A 20,608-nucleotide genomic window follows, 5' to 3' on the forward strand; every position below is an offset into this window, starting at 1 on the left:
CAATAGCAAAAACCAGCGTTTTGAATGAAGAATCACATTTCTTGGTAGAATCATGCAGGATTGAAATTTTTGATGGTTTTTTACTCCTCTCAACAGCCCAAACAAGTTTCTAAAAGGATGAGTTTGCAACTACTTTACTTTTGGAGAAAATTCAAAACATTCATTATTCAATAGGGCCCAAACTATCAAAAACCAGCGGTTTCAATGAACACACATTTCTTGGTAGAATCATGCAGGACTGAAATTTTTGATGTTTTTCTACTCCTCTCATGAGCCCAAACAAGTCTCTAAAAGCATGAGTTTGCAATTACTTTACTTTTGGAGAAAATTCAAAACATTCATTATTCAATAGAGCCCAATAGCAAAAACCAGCGTTTTGAATGAAGAATCACATTTCTTGGTAGAATCATGCAGGATTGAAATTTTTGATGGTTTTTTACTCCTCTCAACAGCCCAAACAAGTTTCTAAAAGGATGAGTTTGCAACTACTTTACTTTTGGAGAAAATTCAAAACATTCATTATTCAATAGGGCCCAAACTATCAAAAACCAGCGGTTTGAATGAACACATTTCTTGGTAGAATCATGCAGGACTGAAATTTTTGATGTTTTTCTACTCCTCTCATGAGCCCAAACAAGTCTCTAAAAGCATGAGTTTGCAACTACTTTACTTTTGGAGAAAATTCAAAACATTCACTATTCAATAGAGCCCAATAGCAAAAATCAGGTTTTGAATGAAGAATCACATTTCTTGGTAGAATCATGCAAGATTGAAATTTTTGATGGTTTTTTACTCCTCTCAACAGCCCAAACAAGTTTCTAAAAGGATGAGTTTGCAACTACTTTACTTTTGGAGAAAATTCAAAACATTCATTATTCAATAGGGCCCAAACTATCAAAAACCAGCGGTTTCAATGAACACACATTTCTTGGTAGAATCATGCAGGACTGAAATTTTTGATGTTTTTCTACTCCTCTCATGAGCCCAAACAAGTCTCTAAAAGCATGAGTTTGCAACTACTTTACTTTTGGAGAAAATTCAAAACATTCATTATTCAATAGAGCCCAATAGCAAAAACCAGCGTTTTGAATGAAGAATCACATTTCTTGGTAGAATCATGCAGGATTGAAATTTTTGATGGTTTTTTACTCCTCTCAACAGCCCAAACAAGTTTCTAAAAGGATGAGTTTGCAACTACTTTACTTTTGGAGAAAATTCAAAACATTCATTATTCAATAGAGCCCAAACTATCAAAAACCAGCGGTTTCAATGAACACACATTTCTTGGTAGAATCATGCAGGACTGAAATTTTTGATGTTTTTCTACTCCTCTCATGAGCCCAAACAAGTCTCTAAAAGCATGAGTTTGCAACTACTTTACTTTTGGAGAAAATTCAAAACATTCATTATTCAATAGGGCCCAAACTATCAAAAACCAGCGGTTTGAATCAACACACATTTCTTGGTAGAATCATGCAGGACTGAAATTTTTGATGTTTTTCTACTCCTCTCATGAGCCCAAACAAGTCTCTAAAAGCATGAGTTTGCAACTACTTTACTTTTGGAGAAAATTCAAAACATTCATTATTCAATAGAGCCCAATAGCAAAAACCAGCGTTTTGAATGAAGAATCACATTTCTTGGTAGAATCATGCAGGATTGAAATTTTTGATGGTTTTTTACTCCTCTCAACAGCCCAAACAAGTTTCTAAAAGGATGAGTTTGCAACTACTTTACTTTTGGAGAAAATTCAAAACATTCATTATTCAATAGGGCCCAAACTATCAAAAACCAGCGGTTTCAATGAACACACATTTCTTGGTAGAATCATGCAGGACTGAAATTTTTGATGTTTTTCTACTCCTCTCATGAGCCCAAACAAGTCTCTAAAAGCATGAGTTTGCAACTATTTACTTTTGGAGAAAATTCAAAACATTCATTATTCAATAGAGCCCAATAGCAAAAACCAGCGTTTTGAATGAAGAATCACATTTCTTGGTAGAATCATGCAGGATTGAAATTTTTGATGGTTTTTTACTCCTCTCAACAGCCCAAACAAGTTTCTAAAAGGATGAGTTTGTAACTACTTTACTTTTGGAGAAAATTCAAAACATTCATTATTCAATAGGGCCCAAACTATCAAAAACCAGCGGTTTGAATCAACACACATTTCTTGGTAGAATCATGCAGGACTGAAATTTTTGATGTTTTTCTACTCCTCTCATGAGCCCAAACAAGTCTCTAAAAGCATGAGTTTGCAACTACTTTACTTTTGGAGAAAATTCAAAACATTCACTATTCAATAGAGCCCAATAGCAAAAATCAGGTTTTGAATGAAGAATCACATTTCTTGGTAGAATCATGCAAGATTGAAATTTTTGATGGTTTTTTACTCCTCTCAACAGCCCAAACAAGTTTCTAAAAGGATGAGTTTGCAACTACTTTACTTTTGGAGAAAATTCAAAACATTCATTATTCAATAGGGCCCAAACTATCAAAAACCAGCGGTTTCAATGAACACACATTTCTTGGTAGAATCATGCAGGACTGAAATTTTTGATGTTTTTCTACTCCTCTCATGAGCCCAAACAAGTCTCTAAAAGCATGAGTTTGCAACTACTTTACTTTTGGAGAAAATTCAAAACATTCATTATTCAATAGAGCCCAATAGCAAAAACCAGCGTTTTGAATGAAGAATCACATTTCTTGGTAGAATCATGCAGGATTGAAATTTTTGATGGTTTTTTACTCCTCTCAACAGCCCAAACAAGTTTCTAAAAGGATGAGTTTGCAACTACTTTACTTTTGGAGAAAATTCAAAACATTCATTATTCAATAGGGCCCAAACTATCAAAAACCAGCGGTTTCAATGAACACACATTTCTTGGTAGAATCATGCAGGACTGAAATTTTTGATGTTTTTCTACTCCTCTCATGAGCCCAAACAAGTCTCTAAAAGCATGAGTTTGCAACTACTTTACTTTTGGAGAAAATTCAAAACATTCATTATTCAATAGGGCCCAAACTATCAAAAACCAGCGGTTTGAATCAACACACATTTCTTGGTAGAATCATGCAGGACTGAAATTTTTGATGTTTTTCTACTCCTCTCATGAGCCCAAACAAGTCTCTAAAAGCATGAGTTTGCAACTACTTTACTTTTGGAGAAAATTCAAAACATTCATTATTCAATAAAGCCCAATAGCAAAAAACAGCGTTTTGAATGAAGAATCACATTTCTTGGTAGAATCATGCAGGATTGAAATTTTTGATGGTTTTTTACTCCTCTCAACAGCCCAAACAAGTTTCTAAAAGGATGAGTTTGCAACTACTTTACTTTTGGAGAAAATTCAAAACATTCATTATTCAATAGGGCCCAAACTATCAAAAACCAGCCGTTTCAATGAACACACATGTCTTGGTAGAATCATGCAGGACTGAAATTTTTGATGTTTTTCTACTCATCTCATGAGCCCAAACAAGTCTCTAAAAGCATGAGTTTGCAACTAATTTACTTTTGGAGAAAATTCAAAACATTCATTATTCAATAGAGCCCAATAGCAAAAACCAGCGTTTTGAATGAAGAATCACATTTCTTGGTAGAATCATGCAGGATTAAAATTTTTGATGGTTTTTTACTCCTCTCAACAGCCCAAACAAGTTTCTAAAAGGATGAGTTTGCAACTACTTTACTTTTGGAGAAAATTCAAAACATTCATTATTCAATAGGGCCCAAACTATCAAAAACCAGCGGTTTGAATGAACACATTTCTTGGTAGAATCATGCAGGACTGAAATTTTTGATGTTTTTCTACTCCTCTCATGAGCCCAAACAAGTCTCTAAAAGCATGAGTTTGCAACTACTTTACTTTTGGAGAAAATTCAAAACATTCACTATTCAATAGAGCCCAATAGCAAAAATCAGGTTTTGAATGAAGAATCACATTTCTTGGTAAAATCATGCAGGATTGAAATTTTTGATGGTTTTTTACTCCTCTCAGCAGCCCAAACAAGTTTCTAAAAGGATGAGTTTGCAACTACTTTACTTTTGGAGAAAATTCAAAACATTCATTATTCAATAGGGCCCAAACTATCAAAAACCAGCGGTTTCAATGAACACACATTTCTTGGTAGAATCATGCAGGACTGAAATTTTTGATGTTTTTCTACTCCTCTCATGAGCCCAAACAAGTCTCTAAAAGCATGAGTTTGCAACTACTTTACTTTTGGAGAAAATTCAAAACATTCACTATTCAATAGAGCCCAATAGCAAAAATCAGGTTTTGAATGAAGAATCACATTTCTTGGTAGAATCATGCAAGATTGAAATTTTTGATGGTTTTTTACTCCTCTCAACAGCCCAAACAAGTTTCTAAAAGGATGAGTTTGCAACTACTTTACTTTTGGAGAAAATTCAAAACATTCATTATTCAATAGGGCCCAAACTATCAAAAACCAGCGGTTTCAATGAACACACATTTCTTGGTAGAATCATGCAGGACTGAAATTTTTGATGTTTTTCTACTCCTCTCATGAGCCCAAACAAGTCTCTAAAAGCATGAGTTTGCAACTACTTTACTTTTGGAGAAAATTCAAAACATTCATTATTCAATAGAGCCCAATAGCAAAAACCAGCGTTTTGAATGAAGAATCACATTTCTTGGTAGAATCATGCAGGATTGAAATTTTTGATGGTTTTTTACTCCTCTCAACAGCCCAAACAAGTTTCTAAAAGGATGAGTTTGCAACTACTTTACTTTTGGAGAAAATTCAAAACATTCATTATTCAATAGGGCCCAAACTATCAAAAACCAGCGGTTTCAATGAACACACATTTCTTGGTAGAATCATGCAGGACTGAAATTTTTGATGTTTTTCTACTCCTCTCATGAGCCCAAACAAGTCTCTAAAAGCATGAGTTTGCAACTACTTTACTTTTGGAGAAAATTCAAAACATTCATTATTCAATAGGGCCAAACTATCAAAAACCAGCGGTTTGAATCAACACACATTTCTTGGTAGAATCATGCAGGACTGAAATTTTTGATGTTTTTCTACTCCTCTCATGAGCCCAAACAAGTCTCTAAAAGCATGAGTTTGCAACTACTTTACTTTTGGAGAAAATTCAAAACATTCATTATTCAATAAAGCCCAATAGCAAAAAACAGCGTTTTGAATGAAGAATCACATTTCTTGGTAGAATCATGCAGGATTGAAATTTTTGATGGTTTTTTACTCCTCTCAACAGCCCAAACAAGTTTCTAAAAGGATGAGTTTGCAACTACTTTACTTTTGGAGAAAATTCAAAACATTCATTATTCAATAGGGCCCAAACTATCAAAAACCAGCCGTTTCAATGAACACACATGTCTTGGTAGAATCATGCAGGACTGAAATTTTTGATGTTTTTCTACTCATCTCATGAGCCCAAACAAGTCTCTAAAAGCATGAGTTTGCAACTAATTTACTTTTGGAGAAAATTCAAAACATTCATTATTCAATAGAGCCCAATAGCAAAAACCAGCGTTTTGAATGAAGAATCACATTTCTTGGTAGAATCATGCAGGATTAAAATTTTTGATGGTTTTTTACTCCTCTCAACAGCCCAAACAAGTTTCTAAAAGGATGAGTTTGCAACTACTTTACTTTTGGAGAAAATTCAAAACATTCATTATTCAATAGGGCCCAAACTATCAAAAACCAGCGGTTTGAATGAACACATTTCTTGGTAGAATCATGCAGGACTGAAATTTTTGATGTTTTTCTACTCCTCTCATGAGCCCAAACAAGTCTCTAAAAGCATGAGTTTGCAACTACTTTACTTTTGGAGAAAATTCAAAACATTCACTATTCAATAGAGCCCAATAGCAAAAATCAGGTTTTGAATGAAGAATCACATTTCTTGGTAAAATCATGCAGGATTGAAATTTTTGATGGTTTTTTACTCCTCTCAGCAGCCCAAACAAGTTTCTAAAAGGATGAGTTTGCAACTACTTTACTTTTGGAGAAAATTCAAAACATTCATTATTCAATAGGGCCCAAACTATCAAAAACCAGCGGTTTCAATGAACACACATTTCTTGGTAGAATCATGCAGGACTGAAATTTTTGATGTTTTTCTACTCCTCTCATGAGCCCAAACAAGTCTCTAAAAGCATGAGTTTGCAACTACTTTACTTTTGGAGAAAATTCAAAACATTCATTATTCAATAGAGCCCAATAGCAAAAACCATGGTTTTGAATGAAGAATCACATTTCTTGGTAGAATCATGCAGGATTGAAATTTTTGATGGTTTTTTACTCCTCTCAACAGCCCAAACAAGTTTCTAAAAGGATGAGTTTGCAACTACTTTACTTTTGGAGAAAATTCAAAACATTCATTATTCAATAGGGCCCAAACTATCAAAAACCAGCGGTTTGAATGAACACATTTCTTGGTAGAATCATGCAGGACTGAAATTTTTGATGTTTTTCTACTCCTTTCATGAGCCCAAACAAGTCTCTAAAAGCAAGAGTTTGCAACTACTTTACTTTTGGAGAAAATTCAAAACATTCACTATTCAATAGAGCCCAATAGCAAAAATCAGGTTTTGAATGAAGAATCACATTTCTTGGTAAAATCATGCAGGATTGTAATTTTTGATGGTTTTTTACTCCTCTCAACAGCCCAAACAAGTTTCTAAAAGGATGAGTTTGCAACTACTTTACTTTTGGAGAAAATTCAAAACATTCATTATTCAATAGGGCCCAAACTATCAAAAACCAGCGGTTTCAATGAACACACATTTCTTGGTAGAATCATGCAGGACTGAAATTTTTGATGTTTTTCTACTCCTCTCATGAGCCCAAACAAGTCTCTAAAAGCATGAGTTTGCAACTACTTTACTTTTGGAGAAAATTCAAAACATTCATTATTCAATAGAGCCCAATAGCAAAAACCATGGTTTTGAATGAAGAATCACATTTCTTGGTAGAATCATGCTGGATTGAAATTTTTGATGGTTTTTTACTCCTCTCAACAGCCCAAACAAGTTTCTAAAAGGATGAGTTTGCAACTACTTTACTTTTGGAGAAAATTCAAAACATTCATTATTCAATAGGGCCCAAACTATCAAAAACCAGCGGTTTCAATGAACACACATTTCTTGGTAGAATCATGCAGGACTGAAATTTTTGATGTTTTTCTACTCCTCTCATGAGCCCAAACAAGTCTCTAAAAGCATGAGTTTGCAACTACTTTACTTTTGGAGAAAATTCAAAACATTCATTATTCAATAGAGCCCAATAGCAAAAACCAGCGTTTTGAATGAAGAATCACATTTCTTGGTAGAATCATGCAGGATTGAAATTTTTGATGGTTTTTTACTCCTCTCAACAGCCCAAACAAGTTTCTAAAAGGATGAGTTTGCAACTACTTTACTTTTGGAGAAAATTCAAAACATTCATTATTCAATAGGGCCCAAACTATCAAAAACCAGCGGTTTCAATGAACACACATTTCTTGGTAGAATCATGCAGGACTGAAATTTTTGATGTTTTTCTACTCCTCTCATGAGCCCAAACAAGTCTCTAAAAGCATGAGTTTGCAACTACTTTACTTTTGGAGAAAATTCAAAACATTCATTATTCAATAGAGCCCAATAGCAAAAACCAGCGTTTTGAATGAAGAATCACATTTATTGGTAGAATCATGCAGGATTGAAATTTTTGATGGTTTTTTACTCCTCTCAACAGCCCAAACAAGTTTCTAAAAGGATGAGTTTGCAACTACTTTACTTTTGGAGAAAATTCAAAACATTCATTATTCAATAGGGCCCAAACTATCAAAAACCAGCCGTTTCAATGAACACACATGTCTTGGTAGAATCATGCAGGACTGAAATTTTTGATGTTTTTCTACTCCTCTCATGAGCCCAAACAAGTCTCTAAAAGCATGAGTTTGCAACTACTTTACTTTTGGAGAAAATTCAAAACATTCACTATTCAATAGAGCCCAATAGCAAAAATCAGGTTTTGAATGAAGAATCACATTTCTTGGTAGAATCATGCAAGATTGAAATTTTTGATGGTTTTTTACTCCTCTCAACAGCCCAAACAAGTTTCTAAAAGGATGAGTTTGCAACTACTTTACTTTTGGAGAAAATTCAAAACATTCATTATTCAATAGGGCCCAAACTATCAAAAACCAGCGGTTTCAATGAACACACATTTCTTGGTAGAATCATGCAGGACTGAAATTTTTGATGTTTTTCTACTCCTCTCATGAGCCCAAACAAGTCTCTAAAAGCATGAGTTTGCAACTACTTTACTTTTGGAGAAAATTCAAAACATTCATTATTCAATAGGGCCCAAACTATCAAAAACCAGCGGTTTGAATCAACACACATTTCTTGGTAGAATCATGCAGGACTGAAATTTTTGATGTTTTTCTACTCCTCTCATGAGCCCAAACAAGTCTCTAAAAGCATGAGTTTGCAACTACTTTACTTTTGGAGAAAATTCAAAACATTCATTATTCAATAGAGCCCAATAGCAAAAACCAGCGTTTTGAATGAAGAATCACATTTCTTGGTAGAATCATGCAGGATGGAAATTTTTGATGGTTTTTTACTCCTCTCAACAGCCCAAACAAGTTTCTAAAAGGATGAGTTTGCAACTACTTTACTTTTGGAGAAAATTCAAAACATTCATTATTCAATAGGGCCCAAACTATCAAAAACCAGCGGTTTCAATGAACACACATTTCTTGGTAGAATCATGCAGGACTGAAATTTTTGATGTTTTTCTACTCCTCTCATGAGCCCAAACAAGTCTCTAAAAGCATGAGTTTGCAACTACTTTACTTTTGGAGAAAATTCAAAACATTCATTATTCAATAGAGCCCAATAGCAAAAACCAGCGTTTTGAATGAAGAATCACATTTATTGGTAGAATCATGCAGGATTGAAATTTTTGATGGTTTTTTACTCCTCTCAACAGCCCAAACAAGTTTCTAAAAGGATGAGTTTGTAACTACTTTACTTTTGGAGAAAATTCAAAACATTCATTATTCAATAGGGCCCAAACTATCAAAAACCAGCGGTTTGAATGAACACATTTCTTGGTAGAATCATGCAGGACTGAAATTTTTGATGTTTTTCTACTCCTCTCATGAGCCCAAACAAGTCTCTAAAAGCATGAGTTTGCAACTACTTTACTTTTGGAGAAAATTCAAAACATTCACTATTCAATAGAGCCCAATAGCAAAAATCAGGTTTTGAATGAAGAATCACATTTCTTGGTAAAATCATGCAGGATTGAAATTTTTGATGGTTTTTTACTCCTCTCAACAGCCCAAACAAGTTTCTAAAAGGATGAGTTTGCAACTACTTTACTTTTGGAGAAAATTCAAAACATTCATTATTCAATAGGGCCCAAACTATCAAAAACCAGCGGTTTGAATCAACACACATTTCTTGGTAGAATCATGCAGGACTGAAATTTTTGATGTTTTTCTACTCCTCTCATGAGCCCAAACAAGTCTCTAAAAGCATGAGTTTGCAACTACTTTACTTTTGGAGAAAATTCAAAACATTCATTATTCAATAGAGCCCAATAGCAAAAACCAGCGTTTTGAATGAAGAATCACATTTCTTGGTAGAATCATGCAGGATTGAAATTTTTGATGGTTTTTTACTCCTCTCAACAGCCCAAACAAGTTTCTAAAAGGATGAGTTTGCAACTACTTTACTTTTGGAGAAAATTCAAAACATTCATTATTCAATAGGGCCCAAACTATCAAAAACCAGCCGTTTCAATGAACACACATGTCTTGGTAGAATCATGCAGGACTGAAATTTTTGATGTTTTTCTACTCATCTCATGAGCCCAAACAAGTCTCTAAAAGCATGAGTTTGCAACTACTTTACTTTTGGAGAAAATTCAAAACATTCATTATTCAATAGAGCCCAATAGCAAAAACCAGCGTTTTGAATGAAGAATCACATTTCTTGGTAGAATCATGCAGGATTGAAATTTTTGATGGTTTTTTACTCCTCTCAACAGCCCAAACAAGTTTCTAAAAGGATGAGTTTGCAACTACTTTACTTTTGGAGAAAATTCAAAACATTCATTATTCAATAGGGCCCAAACTATCAAAAACCAGCGGTTTGAATGAACACATTTCTTGGTAGAATCATGCAGGACTGAAATTTTTGATGTTTTTCTACTCCTCTCATGAGCCCAAACAAGTCTCTAAAAGCATGAGTTTGCAACTACTTTACTTTTGGAGAAAATTCAAAACATTCACTATTCAATAGAGCCCAATAGCAAAAATCAGGTTTTGAATGAAGAATCACATTTCTTGGTAGAATCATGCAAGATTGAAATTTTTGATGGTTTTTTACTCCTCTCAACAGCCCAAACAAGTTTCTAAAAGGATGAGTTTGCAACTACTTTACTTTTGGAGAAAATTCAAAACATTCATTATTCAATAGGGCCCAAACTATCAAAAACCAGCGGTTTCAATGAACACACATTTCTTGGTAGAATCATGCAGGACTGAAATTTTTGATGTTTTTCTACTCCTCTCATGAGCCCAAACAAGTCTCTAAAAGCATGAGTTTGCAACTACTTTACTTTTGGAGAAAATTCAAAACATTCATTATTCAATAGAGCCCAATAGCAAAAACCAGCGTTTTGAATGAAGAATCACATTTCTTGGTAGAATCATGCAGGATTGAAATTTTTGATGGTTTTTTACTCCTCTCAACAGCCCAAACAAGTTTCTAAAAGGATGAGTTTGCAACTACTTTACTTTTGGAGAAAATTCAAAACATTCATTATTCAATAGGGCCCAAACTATCAAAAACCAGCGGTTTCAATGAACACACATTTCTTGGTAGAATCATGCAGGACTGAAATTTTTGATGTTTTTCTACTCCTCTCATGAGCCCAAACAAGTCTCTAAAAGCATGAGTTTGCAACTACTTTACTTTTGGAGAAAATTCAAAACATTCATTATTCAATAGAGCCCAATAGCAAAAACCAGCGTTTTGAATGAAGAATCACATTTCTTGGTAGAATCATGCAGGATTGAAATTTTTGATGGTTTTTTACTCCTCTCAACAGCCCAAACAAGTTTCTAAAAGGATGAGTTTGCAACTACTTTACTTTTGGAGAAAATTCAAAACATTCATTATTCAATAGGGCCCAAACTATCAAAAACCAGCGGTTTCAATGAACACACATTTCTTGGTAGAATCATGCAGGACTGAAATTTTTGATGTTTTTCTACTCCTCTCATGAGCCCAAACAAGTCTCTAAAAGCATGAGTTTGCAACTACTTTACTTTTGGAGAAAATTCAAAACATTCATTATTCATTAGAGCCCAATAGCAAAAACCAGCGTTTTGAATGAAGAATCACATTTCTTGGTAGAATCATGCAGGATTGAAATTTTTGATGGTTTTTTACTCCTCTCAACAGCCCAAACAAGTTTCTAAAAGGATGAGTTTGTAACTACTTTACTTTTGGAGAAAATTCAAAACATTCATTATTCAATAGGGCCCAAACTATCAAAAACCAGCGGTTTGAATCAACACACATTTCTTGGTAGAATCATGCAGGACTGAAATTTTTGATGTTTTTCTACTCCTCTCATGAGCCCAAACAAGTCTCTAAAAGCATGAGTTTGCAACTACTTTACTTTTGGAGAAAATTCAAAACATTCACTATTCAATAGAGCCCAATAGCAAAAATCAGGTTTTGAATGAAGAATCACATTTCTTGGTAAAATCATGCAGGATTGAAATTTTTGATGGTTTTTTACTCCTCTCAACAGCCCAAAAAAGTTTCTAAAAGGATGAGTTTGCAACTACTTTACTTTTGGAGAAAATTCAAAACATTCATTATTCAATAGGGCCCAAACTATCAAAAACCAGCCGTTTCAATGAACACACATTTCTTGGTAGAATCATGCAGGACTGAAATTTTTGATGTTTTTCTACTCCTCTCATGAGCCCAAACAAGTCTCTAAAAGCATGAGTTTGCAACTACTTTACTTTTGGAGAAAATTCAAAACATTCATTATTCAATAGAGCCCAATAGCAAAAACCAGCGTTTTGAATGAAGAATCACATTTCTTGGTAGAATCATGCAGGATTGAAATTTTTGATGGTTTTTTACTCCTCTCAACAGCCCAAACAAGTTTCTAAAAGGATGAGTTTGCAACTACTTTACTTTTGGAGAAAATTCAAAACATTCATTATTCAATAGGTCCCAAACTATCAAAAACCAGCGGTTTGAATGAACACATTTCTTGGTAGAATCATGCAGGACTGAAATTTTTGATGTTTTTCTACTCCTCTCATGAGCCCAAACAAGTCTCTAAAAGCATGAGTTTGCAACTACTTTACTTTTGGAGAAAATTCAAAACATTCATTATTCAATAGGGCCCAAACTATCAAAAACCAGCGGTTTGAATCAACACACATTTCTTGGTAGAATCATGCAGGACTGAAATTTTTGATGTTTTTCTACTCCTCTCATGAGCCCAAACAAGTCTCTAAAAGCATGAGTTTGCAACTACTTTACTTTTGGAGAAAATTCAAAACATTCATTATTCAATAAAGCCCAATAGCAAAAAACAGCGTTTTGAATGAAGAATCACATTTCTTGGTAAAATCATGCAGGATTGAAATTTTTGATGGTTTTTTACTCCTCTCAGCAGCCCAATCAAGTTTCTAAAAGGATGAGTTTGCAACTACTTTACTTTTGGAGAAAATTCAAAACATTCATTATTCAATAGGGCCCAAACTATCAAAAACCAGCGGTTTCAATGAACACACATTTCTTGGTAGAATCATGCAGGACTGAAATTTTTGATGTTTTTCTACTCCTCTCATGAGCCCAAACAAGTCTCTAAAAGCATGAGTTTGCAACTACTTTACTTTTGGAGAAAATTCAAAACATTCATTATTCAATAGAGCCCAATAGCAAAAACCATGGTTTTGAATGAAGAATCACATTTCTTGGTAGAATCATGCAGGATTGAAATTTTTGATGGTTTTTTACTCCTCTCAACAGCCCAAACAAGTTTCTAAAAGGATGAGTTTGCAACTACTTTACTTTTGGAGAAAATTCAAAACATTCATTATTCAATAGGGCCCAAACTATCAAAAACCAGCGGTTTGAATGAACACATTTCTTGGTAGAATCATGCAGGACTGAAATTTTTGATGTTTTTCTACTCCTTTCATGAGCCCAAACAAGTCTCTAAAAGCAAGAGTTTGCAACTACTTTACTTTTGGAGAAAATTCAAAACATTCACTATTCAATAGAGCCCAATAGCAAAAATCAGGTTTTGAATGAAGAATCACATTTCTTGGTAAAATCATGCAGGATTGTAATTTTTGATGGTTTTTTACTCCTCTCAACAGCCCAAACAAGTTTCTAAAAGGATGAGTTTGCAACTACTTTACTTTTGGAGAAAATTCAAAACATTCATTATTCAATAGGGCCCAAACTATCAAAAACCAGCGGTTTCAATGAACACACATTTCTTGGTAGAATCATGCAGGACTGAAATTTTTGATGTTTTTCTACTCCTCTCATGAGCCCAAACAAGTCTCTAAAAGCATGAGTTTGCAACTACTTTACTTTTGGAGAAAATTCAAAACATTCATTATTCAATAGAGCCCAATAGCAAAAACCATGGTTTTGAATGAAGAATCACATTTCTTGGTAGAATCATGCTGGATTGAAATTTTTGATGGTTTTTTACTCCTCTCAACAGCCCAAACAAGTTTCTAAAAGGATGAGTTTGCAACTACTTTACTTTTGGAGAAAATTCAAAACATTCATTATTCAATAGGGCCCAAACTATCAAAAACCAGCCGTTTCAATGAACACACATTTCTTGGTAGAATCATGCAGGACTGAAATTTTTGATGTTTTTCTACTCCTCTCATGAGCCCAAACAAGTCTCTAAAAGCATGAGTTTGCAACTACTTTACTTTTGGAGAAAATTCAAAACATTCATTATTCAATAGAGCCCAATAGCAAAAACCAGCGTTTTGAATGAAGAATCACATTTCTTGGTAGAATCATGCAGGATTGAAATTTTTGATGGTTTTTTACTCCTCTCAACAGCCCAAACAAGTTTCTAAAAGGATGAGTTTGCAACTACTTTACTTTTGGAGAAAATTCAAAACATTCATTATTCAATAGGTCCCAAACTATCAAAAACCAGCGGTTTGAATGAACACATTTCTTGGTAGAATCATGCAGGACTGAAATTTTTGATGTTTTTCTACTCCTCTCATGAGCCCAAACAAGTCTCTAAAAGCATGAGTTTGCAACTACTTTACTTTTGGAGAAAATTCAAAACATTCATTATTCAATAGGGCCCAAACTATCAAAAACCAGCGGTTTGAATCAACACACATTTCTTGGTAGAATCATGCAGGACTGAAATTTTTGATGTTTTTCTACTCCTCTCATGAGCCCAAACAAGTCTCTAAAAGCATGAGTTTGCAACTACTTTACTTTTGGAGAAAATTCAAAACATTCATTATTCAATAAAGCCCAATAGCAAAAAACAGCGTTTTGAATGAAGAATCACATTTCTTGGTAGAATCATGCAGGATTGAAATTTTTGATGGTTTTTTACTCCTCTCAACAGCCCAAACAAGTTTCTAAAAGGATGAGTTTGCAACTACTTTACTTTTGGAGAAAATTCAAAACATTCATTATTCAATAGGGCCCAAACTATCAAAAACCAGCCGTTTCAATGAACACACATGTCTTGGTAGAATCATGCAGGACTGAAATTTTTGATGTTTTTCTACTCATCTCATGAGCCCAAACAAGTCTCTAAAAGCATGAGTTTGCAACTAATTTACTTTTGGAGAAAATTCAAAACATTCATTATTCAATAGAGCCCAATAGCAAAAACCAGCGTTTTGAATGAAGAATCACATTTCTTGGTAGAATCATGCAGGATTGAAATTTTTGATGGTTTTTTACTCCTCTCAACAGCCCAAACAAGTTTCTAAAAGGATGAGTTTGCAACTACTTTACTTTTGGAGAAAATTCAAAACATTCATTATTCAATAGGGCCCAAACTATCAAAAACCAGCGGTTTGAATGAACACATTTCTTGGTAGAATCATGCAGGACTGAAATTTTTGATGTTTTTCTACTCCTCTCATGAGCCCAAACAAGTCTCTAAAAGCATGAGTTTGCAACTACTTTACTTTTGGAGAAAATTCAAAACATTCACTATTCAATAGAGCCCAATAGCAAAAATCAGGTTTTGAATGAAGAATCACATTTCTTGGTAAAATCATGCAGGATTGAAATTTTTGATGGTTTTTTACTCCTCTCAGCAGCCCAAACAAGTTTCTAAAAGGATGAGTTTGCAACTACTTTACTTTTGGAGAAAATTCAAAACATTCATTATTCAATAGGGCCCAAACTATCAAAAACCAGCGGTTTCAATGAACACACATTTCTTGGTAGAATCATGCAGGACTGAAATTTTTGATGTTTTTCTACTCCTCTCATGAGCCCAAACAAGTCTCTAAAAGCATGAGTTTGCAACTACTTTACTTTTGGAGAAAATTCAAAACATTCATTATTCAATAGAGCCCAATAGCAAAAACCAGCGTTTTGAATGAAGAATCACATTTCTTGGTAGAATCATGCAGGATTGAAATTTTTGATGGTTTTTTACTCCTCTCAACAGCCCAAACAAGTTTCTAAAAGGATGAGTTTGCAACTACTTTACTTTTGGAGAAAATTCAAAACATTCATTATTCAATAGGGCCCAAACTATCAAAAACCAGCGGTTTCAATGAACACACATTTCTTGGTAGAATCATGCAGGACTGAAATTTTTGATGTTTTTCTACTCCTCTCATGAGCCCAAACAAGTCTCTAAAAGCATGAGTTTGCAACTACTTTACTTTTGGAGAAAATTCAAAACATTCATTATTCAATAGGGCCCAAACTATCAAAAACCAGCGGTTTGAATCAACACACATTTCTTGGTAGAATCATGCAGGACTGAAATTTTTGATGTTTTTCTACTCCTCTCATGAGCCCAAACAAGTCTCTAAAAGCATGAGTTTGCAACTACTTTACTTTTGGAGAAAATTCAAAACATTCATTATTCAATAGAGCCCAATAGCAAAAACCAGCGTTTTGAATGAAGAATCACATTTCTTGGTAGAATCATGCAGGATTGAAATTTTTGATGTTTTTTACTCCTCTCAACAGCCCAAACAAGTTTCTAAAAGGATGAGTTTGCAACTACTTTACTTTTGGAGAAAATTCAAAACATTCATTATTCAATAGGGCCCAAACTATCAAAAACCAGCGGTTTCAATGAACACACATTTCTTGGTAGAATCATGCAGGACTGAAATTTTTGATGTTTTTCTACTCCTCTCATGAGCCCAAACAAGTCTCTAAAAGCATGAGTTTGCAACTATTTACTTTTGGAGAAAATTCAAAACATTCATTATTCAATAGAGCCCAATAGCAAAAACCAGCGTTTTGAATGAAGAATCACATTTCTTGGTAGAATCATGCAGGATTGAAATTTTTGATGGTTTTTTACTCCTCTCAACAGCCCAAACAAGTTTCTAAAAGGATGAGTTTGTAACTACTTTACTTTTGGAGAAAATTCAAAACATTCATTATTCAATAGGGCCCAAACTATCAAAAACCAGCGGTTTGAATCAACACACATTTCTTGGTAGAATCATGCAGGACTGAAATTTTTGATGTTTTTCTACTCCTCTCATGAGCCCAAACAAGTCTCTAAAAGCATGAGTTTGCAACTACTTTACTTTTGGAGAAAATTCAAAACATTCACTATTCAATAGAGCCCAATAGCAAAAATCAGGTTTTGAATGAAGAATCACATTTCTTGGTAGAATCATGCAAGATTGAAATTTTTGATGGTTTTTTACTCCTCTCAACAGCCCAAACAAGTTTCTAAAAGGATGAGTTTGCAACTACTTTACTTTTGGAGAAAATTCAAAACATTCATTATTCAATAGGGCCCAAACTATCAAAAACCAGCGGTTTCAATGAACACACATTTCTTGGTAGAATCATGCAGGACTGAAATTTTTGATGTTTTTCTACTCCTCTCATGAGCCCAAACAAGTCTCTAAAAGCATGAGTTTGCAACTACTTTACTTTTGGAGAAAATTCAAAACATTCATTATTCAATAGAGCCCAATAGCAAAAACCAGCGTTTTGAATGAAGAATCACATTTCTTGGTAGAATCATGCAGGATTGAAATTTTTGATGGTTTTTTACTCCTCTCAACAGCCCAAACAAGTTTCTAAAAGGATGAGTTTGCAACTACTTTACTTTTGGAGAAAATTCAAAACATTCATTATTCAATAGGGCCCAAACTATCAAAAACCAGCGGTTTCAATGAACACACATTTCTTGGTAGAATCATGCAGGACTGAAATTTTTGATGTTTTTCTACTCCTCTCATGAGCCCAAACAAGTCTCTAAAAGCATGAGTTTGCAACTACTTTACTTTTGGAGAAAATTCAAAACATTCATTATTCAATAGAGCCCAATAGCAAAAACCAGCGTTTTGAATGAAGAATCACATTTCTTGGTAGAATCATGCAGGATTGAAATTTTTGATGGTTTTTTACTCCTCTCAACAGCCCAAACAAGTTTCTAAAAGGATGAGTTTGCAACTACTTTACTTTTGGAGAAAATTCAAAACATTCATTATTCAATAGGGCCCAAACTATCAAAAACCAGCGGTTTCAATGAACACACATTTCTTGGTAGAATCATGCAGGACTGAAATTTTTGATGTTTTTCTACTCCTCTCATGAGCCCAAACAAGTCTCTAAAAGCATGAGTTTGCAACTACTTTACTTTTGGAGAAAATTCAAAACATTCATTATTCATTAGAGCCCAATAGCAAAAACCAGCGTTTTGAATGAAGAATCACATTTCTTGGTAGAATCATGCAGGATTGAAATTTTTGATGGTTTTTTACTCCTCTCAACAGCCCAAACAAGTTTCTAAAAGGATGAGTTTGTAACTACTTTACTTTTGGAGAAAATTCAAAACATTCATTATTCAATAGGGCCCAAACTATCAAAAACCAGCGGTTTGAATCAACACACATTTCTTGGTAGAATCATGCAGGACTGAAATTTTTGATGTTTTTCTACTCCTCTCATGAGCCCAAACAAGTCTCTAAAAGCATGAGTTTGCAACTACTTTACTTTTGGAGAAAATTCAAAACATTCACTATTCAATAGAGCCCAATAGCAAAAATCAGGTTTTGAATGAAGAATCACATTTCTTGGTAAAATCATGCAGGATTGAAATTTTTGATGGTTTTTTACTCCTCTCAACAGCCCAAACAAGTTTCTAAAAGGATGAGTTTGCAACTACTTTACTTTTGGAGAAAATTCAAAACATTCATTATTCAATAGGGCCCAAACTATCAAAAACCAGCCGTTTCAATGAACACACATTTCTTGGTAGAATCATGCAGGACTGAAATTTTTGATGTTTTTCTACTCCTCTCATGAGCCCAAACAAGTCTCTAAAAGCATGAGTTTGCAACTACTTTACTTTTGGAGAAAATTCAAAACATTCATTATTCAATAGAGCCCAATAGCAAAAACCAGCGTTTTGAATGAAGAATCACATTTCTTGGTAGAATCATGCAGGATTGAAATTTTTGATGGTTTTTTACTCCTCTCAACAGCCCAAACAAGTTTCTAAAAGGATGAGTTTGCAACTACTTTACTTTTGGAGAAAATTCAAAACATTCATTATTCAATAGGTCCCAAACTATCAAAAACCAGCGGTTTGAATGAACACATTTCTTGGTAGAATCATGCAGGACTGAAATTTTTGATGTTTTTCTACTCCTCTCATGAGCCCAAACAAGTCTCTAAAAGCATGAGTTTGCAACTACTTTACTTTTGGAGAAAATTCAAAACATTCATTATTCAATAGGGCCCAAACTATCAAAAACCAGCGGTTTGAATCAACACACATTTCTTGGTAGAATCATGCAGGACTGAAATTTTTGATGTTTTTCTACTCCTCTCATGAGCCCAAACAAGTCTCTAAAAGCATGAGTTTGCAACTACTTTACTTTTGGAGAAAATTCAAAACATTCATTATTCAATAAAGCCCAATAGCAAAAAACAGCGTTTTGAATGAAGAATCACATTTCTTGGTAGAATCATGCAGGATTGAAATTTTTGATGGTTTTTTACTCCTCTCAACAGCCCAAACAAGTTTCTAAAAGGATGAGTTTGCAACTACTTTACTTTTGGAGAAAATTCAAAACATTCATTATTCAATAGGGCCCAAACTATCAAAAACCAGCCGTTTCAATGAACACACATGTCTTGGTAGAATCATGCAGGACTGAAATTTTTGATGTTTTTCTACTCATCTCATGAGCCCAAACAAGTCTCTAAAAGCATGAGTTTGCAACTAATTTACTTTTGGAGAAAATTCAAAACATTCATTATTCAATAGAGCCCAATAGCAAAAACCAGCGTTTTGAATGAAGAATCACATTTCTTGGTAGAATCATGCAGGATTGAAATTTTTGATGGTTTTTTACTCCTCTCAACAGCCCAAACAAGTTTCTAAAAGGATGAGTTTGCAACTACTTTACTTTTGGAGAAAATTCAAAACATTCATTATTCAATAGGGCCCAAACTATCAAAAACCAGCGGTTTGAATGAACACATTTCTTGGTAGAATCATGCAGGACTGAAATTTTTGATGTTTTTCTACTCCTCTCATGAGCCCAAACAAGTCTCTAAAAGCATGAGTTTGCAACTACTTTACTTTTGGAGAAAATTCAAAACATTCACTATTCAATAGAGCCCAATAGCAAAAATCAGGTTTTGAATGAAGAATCACATTTCTTGGTAAAATCATGCAGGATTGAAATTTTTGATGGTTTTTTACTCCTCTCAGCAGCCCAAACAAGTTTCTAAAAGGATGAGTTTGCAACTACTTTACTTTTGGAGAAAATTCAAAACATTCATTATTCAATAGGGCCCAAACTATCAAAAACCAGCGGTTTCAATGAACACACATTTCTTGGTAGAATCATGCAGGACTGAAATTTTTGATGTTTTTCTACTCCTCTCATGAGCCCAAACAAGTCTCTAAAAGCATGAGTTTGCAACTACTTTACTTTTGGAGAAAATTCAAAACATTCATTATTCAATAGAGCCCAATAGCAAAAACCAGCGTTTTGAATGAAGAATCACATTTCTTGGTAGAATCATGCAGGATTGAAATTTTTGATGGTTTTTTACTCCTCTCAACAGCCCAAACAAGTTTCTAAAAGGATGAGTTTGCAACTACTTTACTTTTGGAGAAAATTCAAAACATTCATTATTCAATAGGGCCCAAACTATCAAAAACCAGCGGTTTCAATGAACACACATTTCTTGGTAGAATCATGCAGGACTGAAATTTTTGATGTTTTTCTACTCCTCTCATGAGCCCAAACAAGTCTCTAAAAGCATGAGTTTGCAACTACTTTACTTTTGGAGAAAATTCAAAACATTCATTATTCAATAGGGCCCAA

This window comes from Dendrobates tinctorius, unplaced genomic scaffold, assembly GCF_039654945.1.
Source record: "Dendrobates tinctorius isolate UK_male_01 unplaced genomic scaffold, ASM3965494v1 ptg000125l, whole genome shotgun sequence".
Lineage (NCBI taxonomy): Eukaryota > Metazoa > Chordata > Amphibia > Anura > Dendrobatidae > Dendrobates > Dendrobates tinctorius.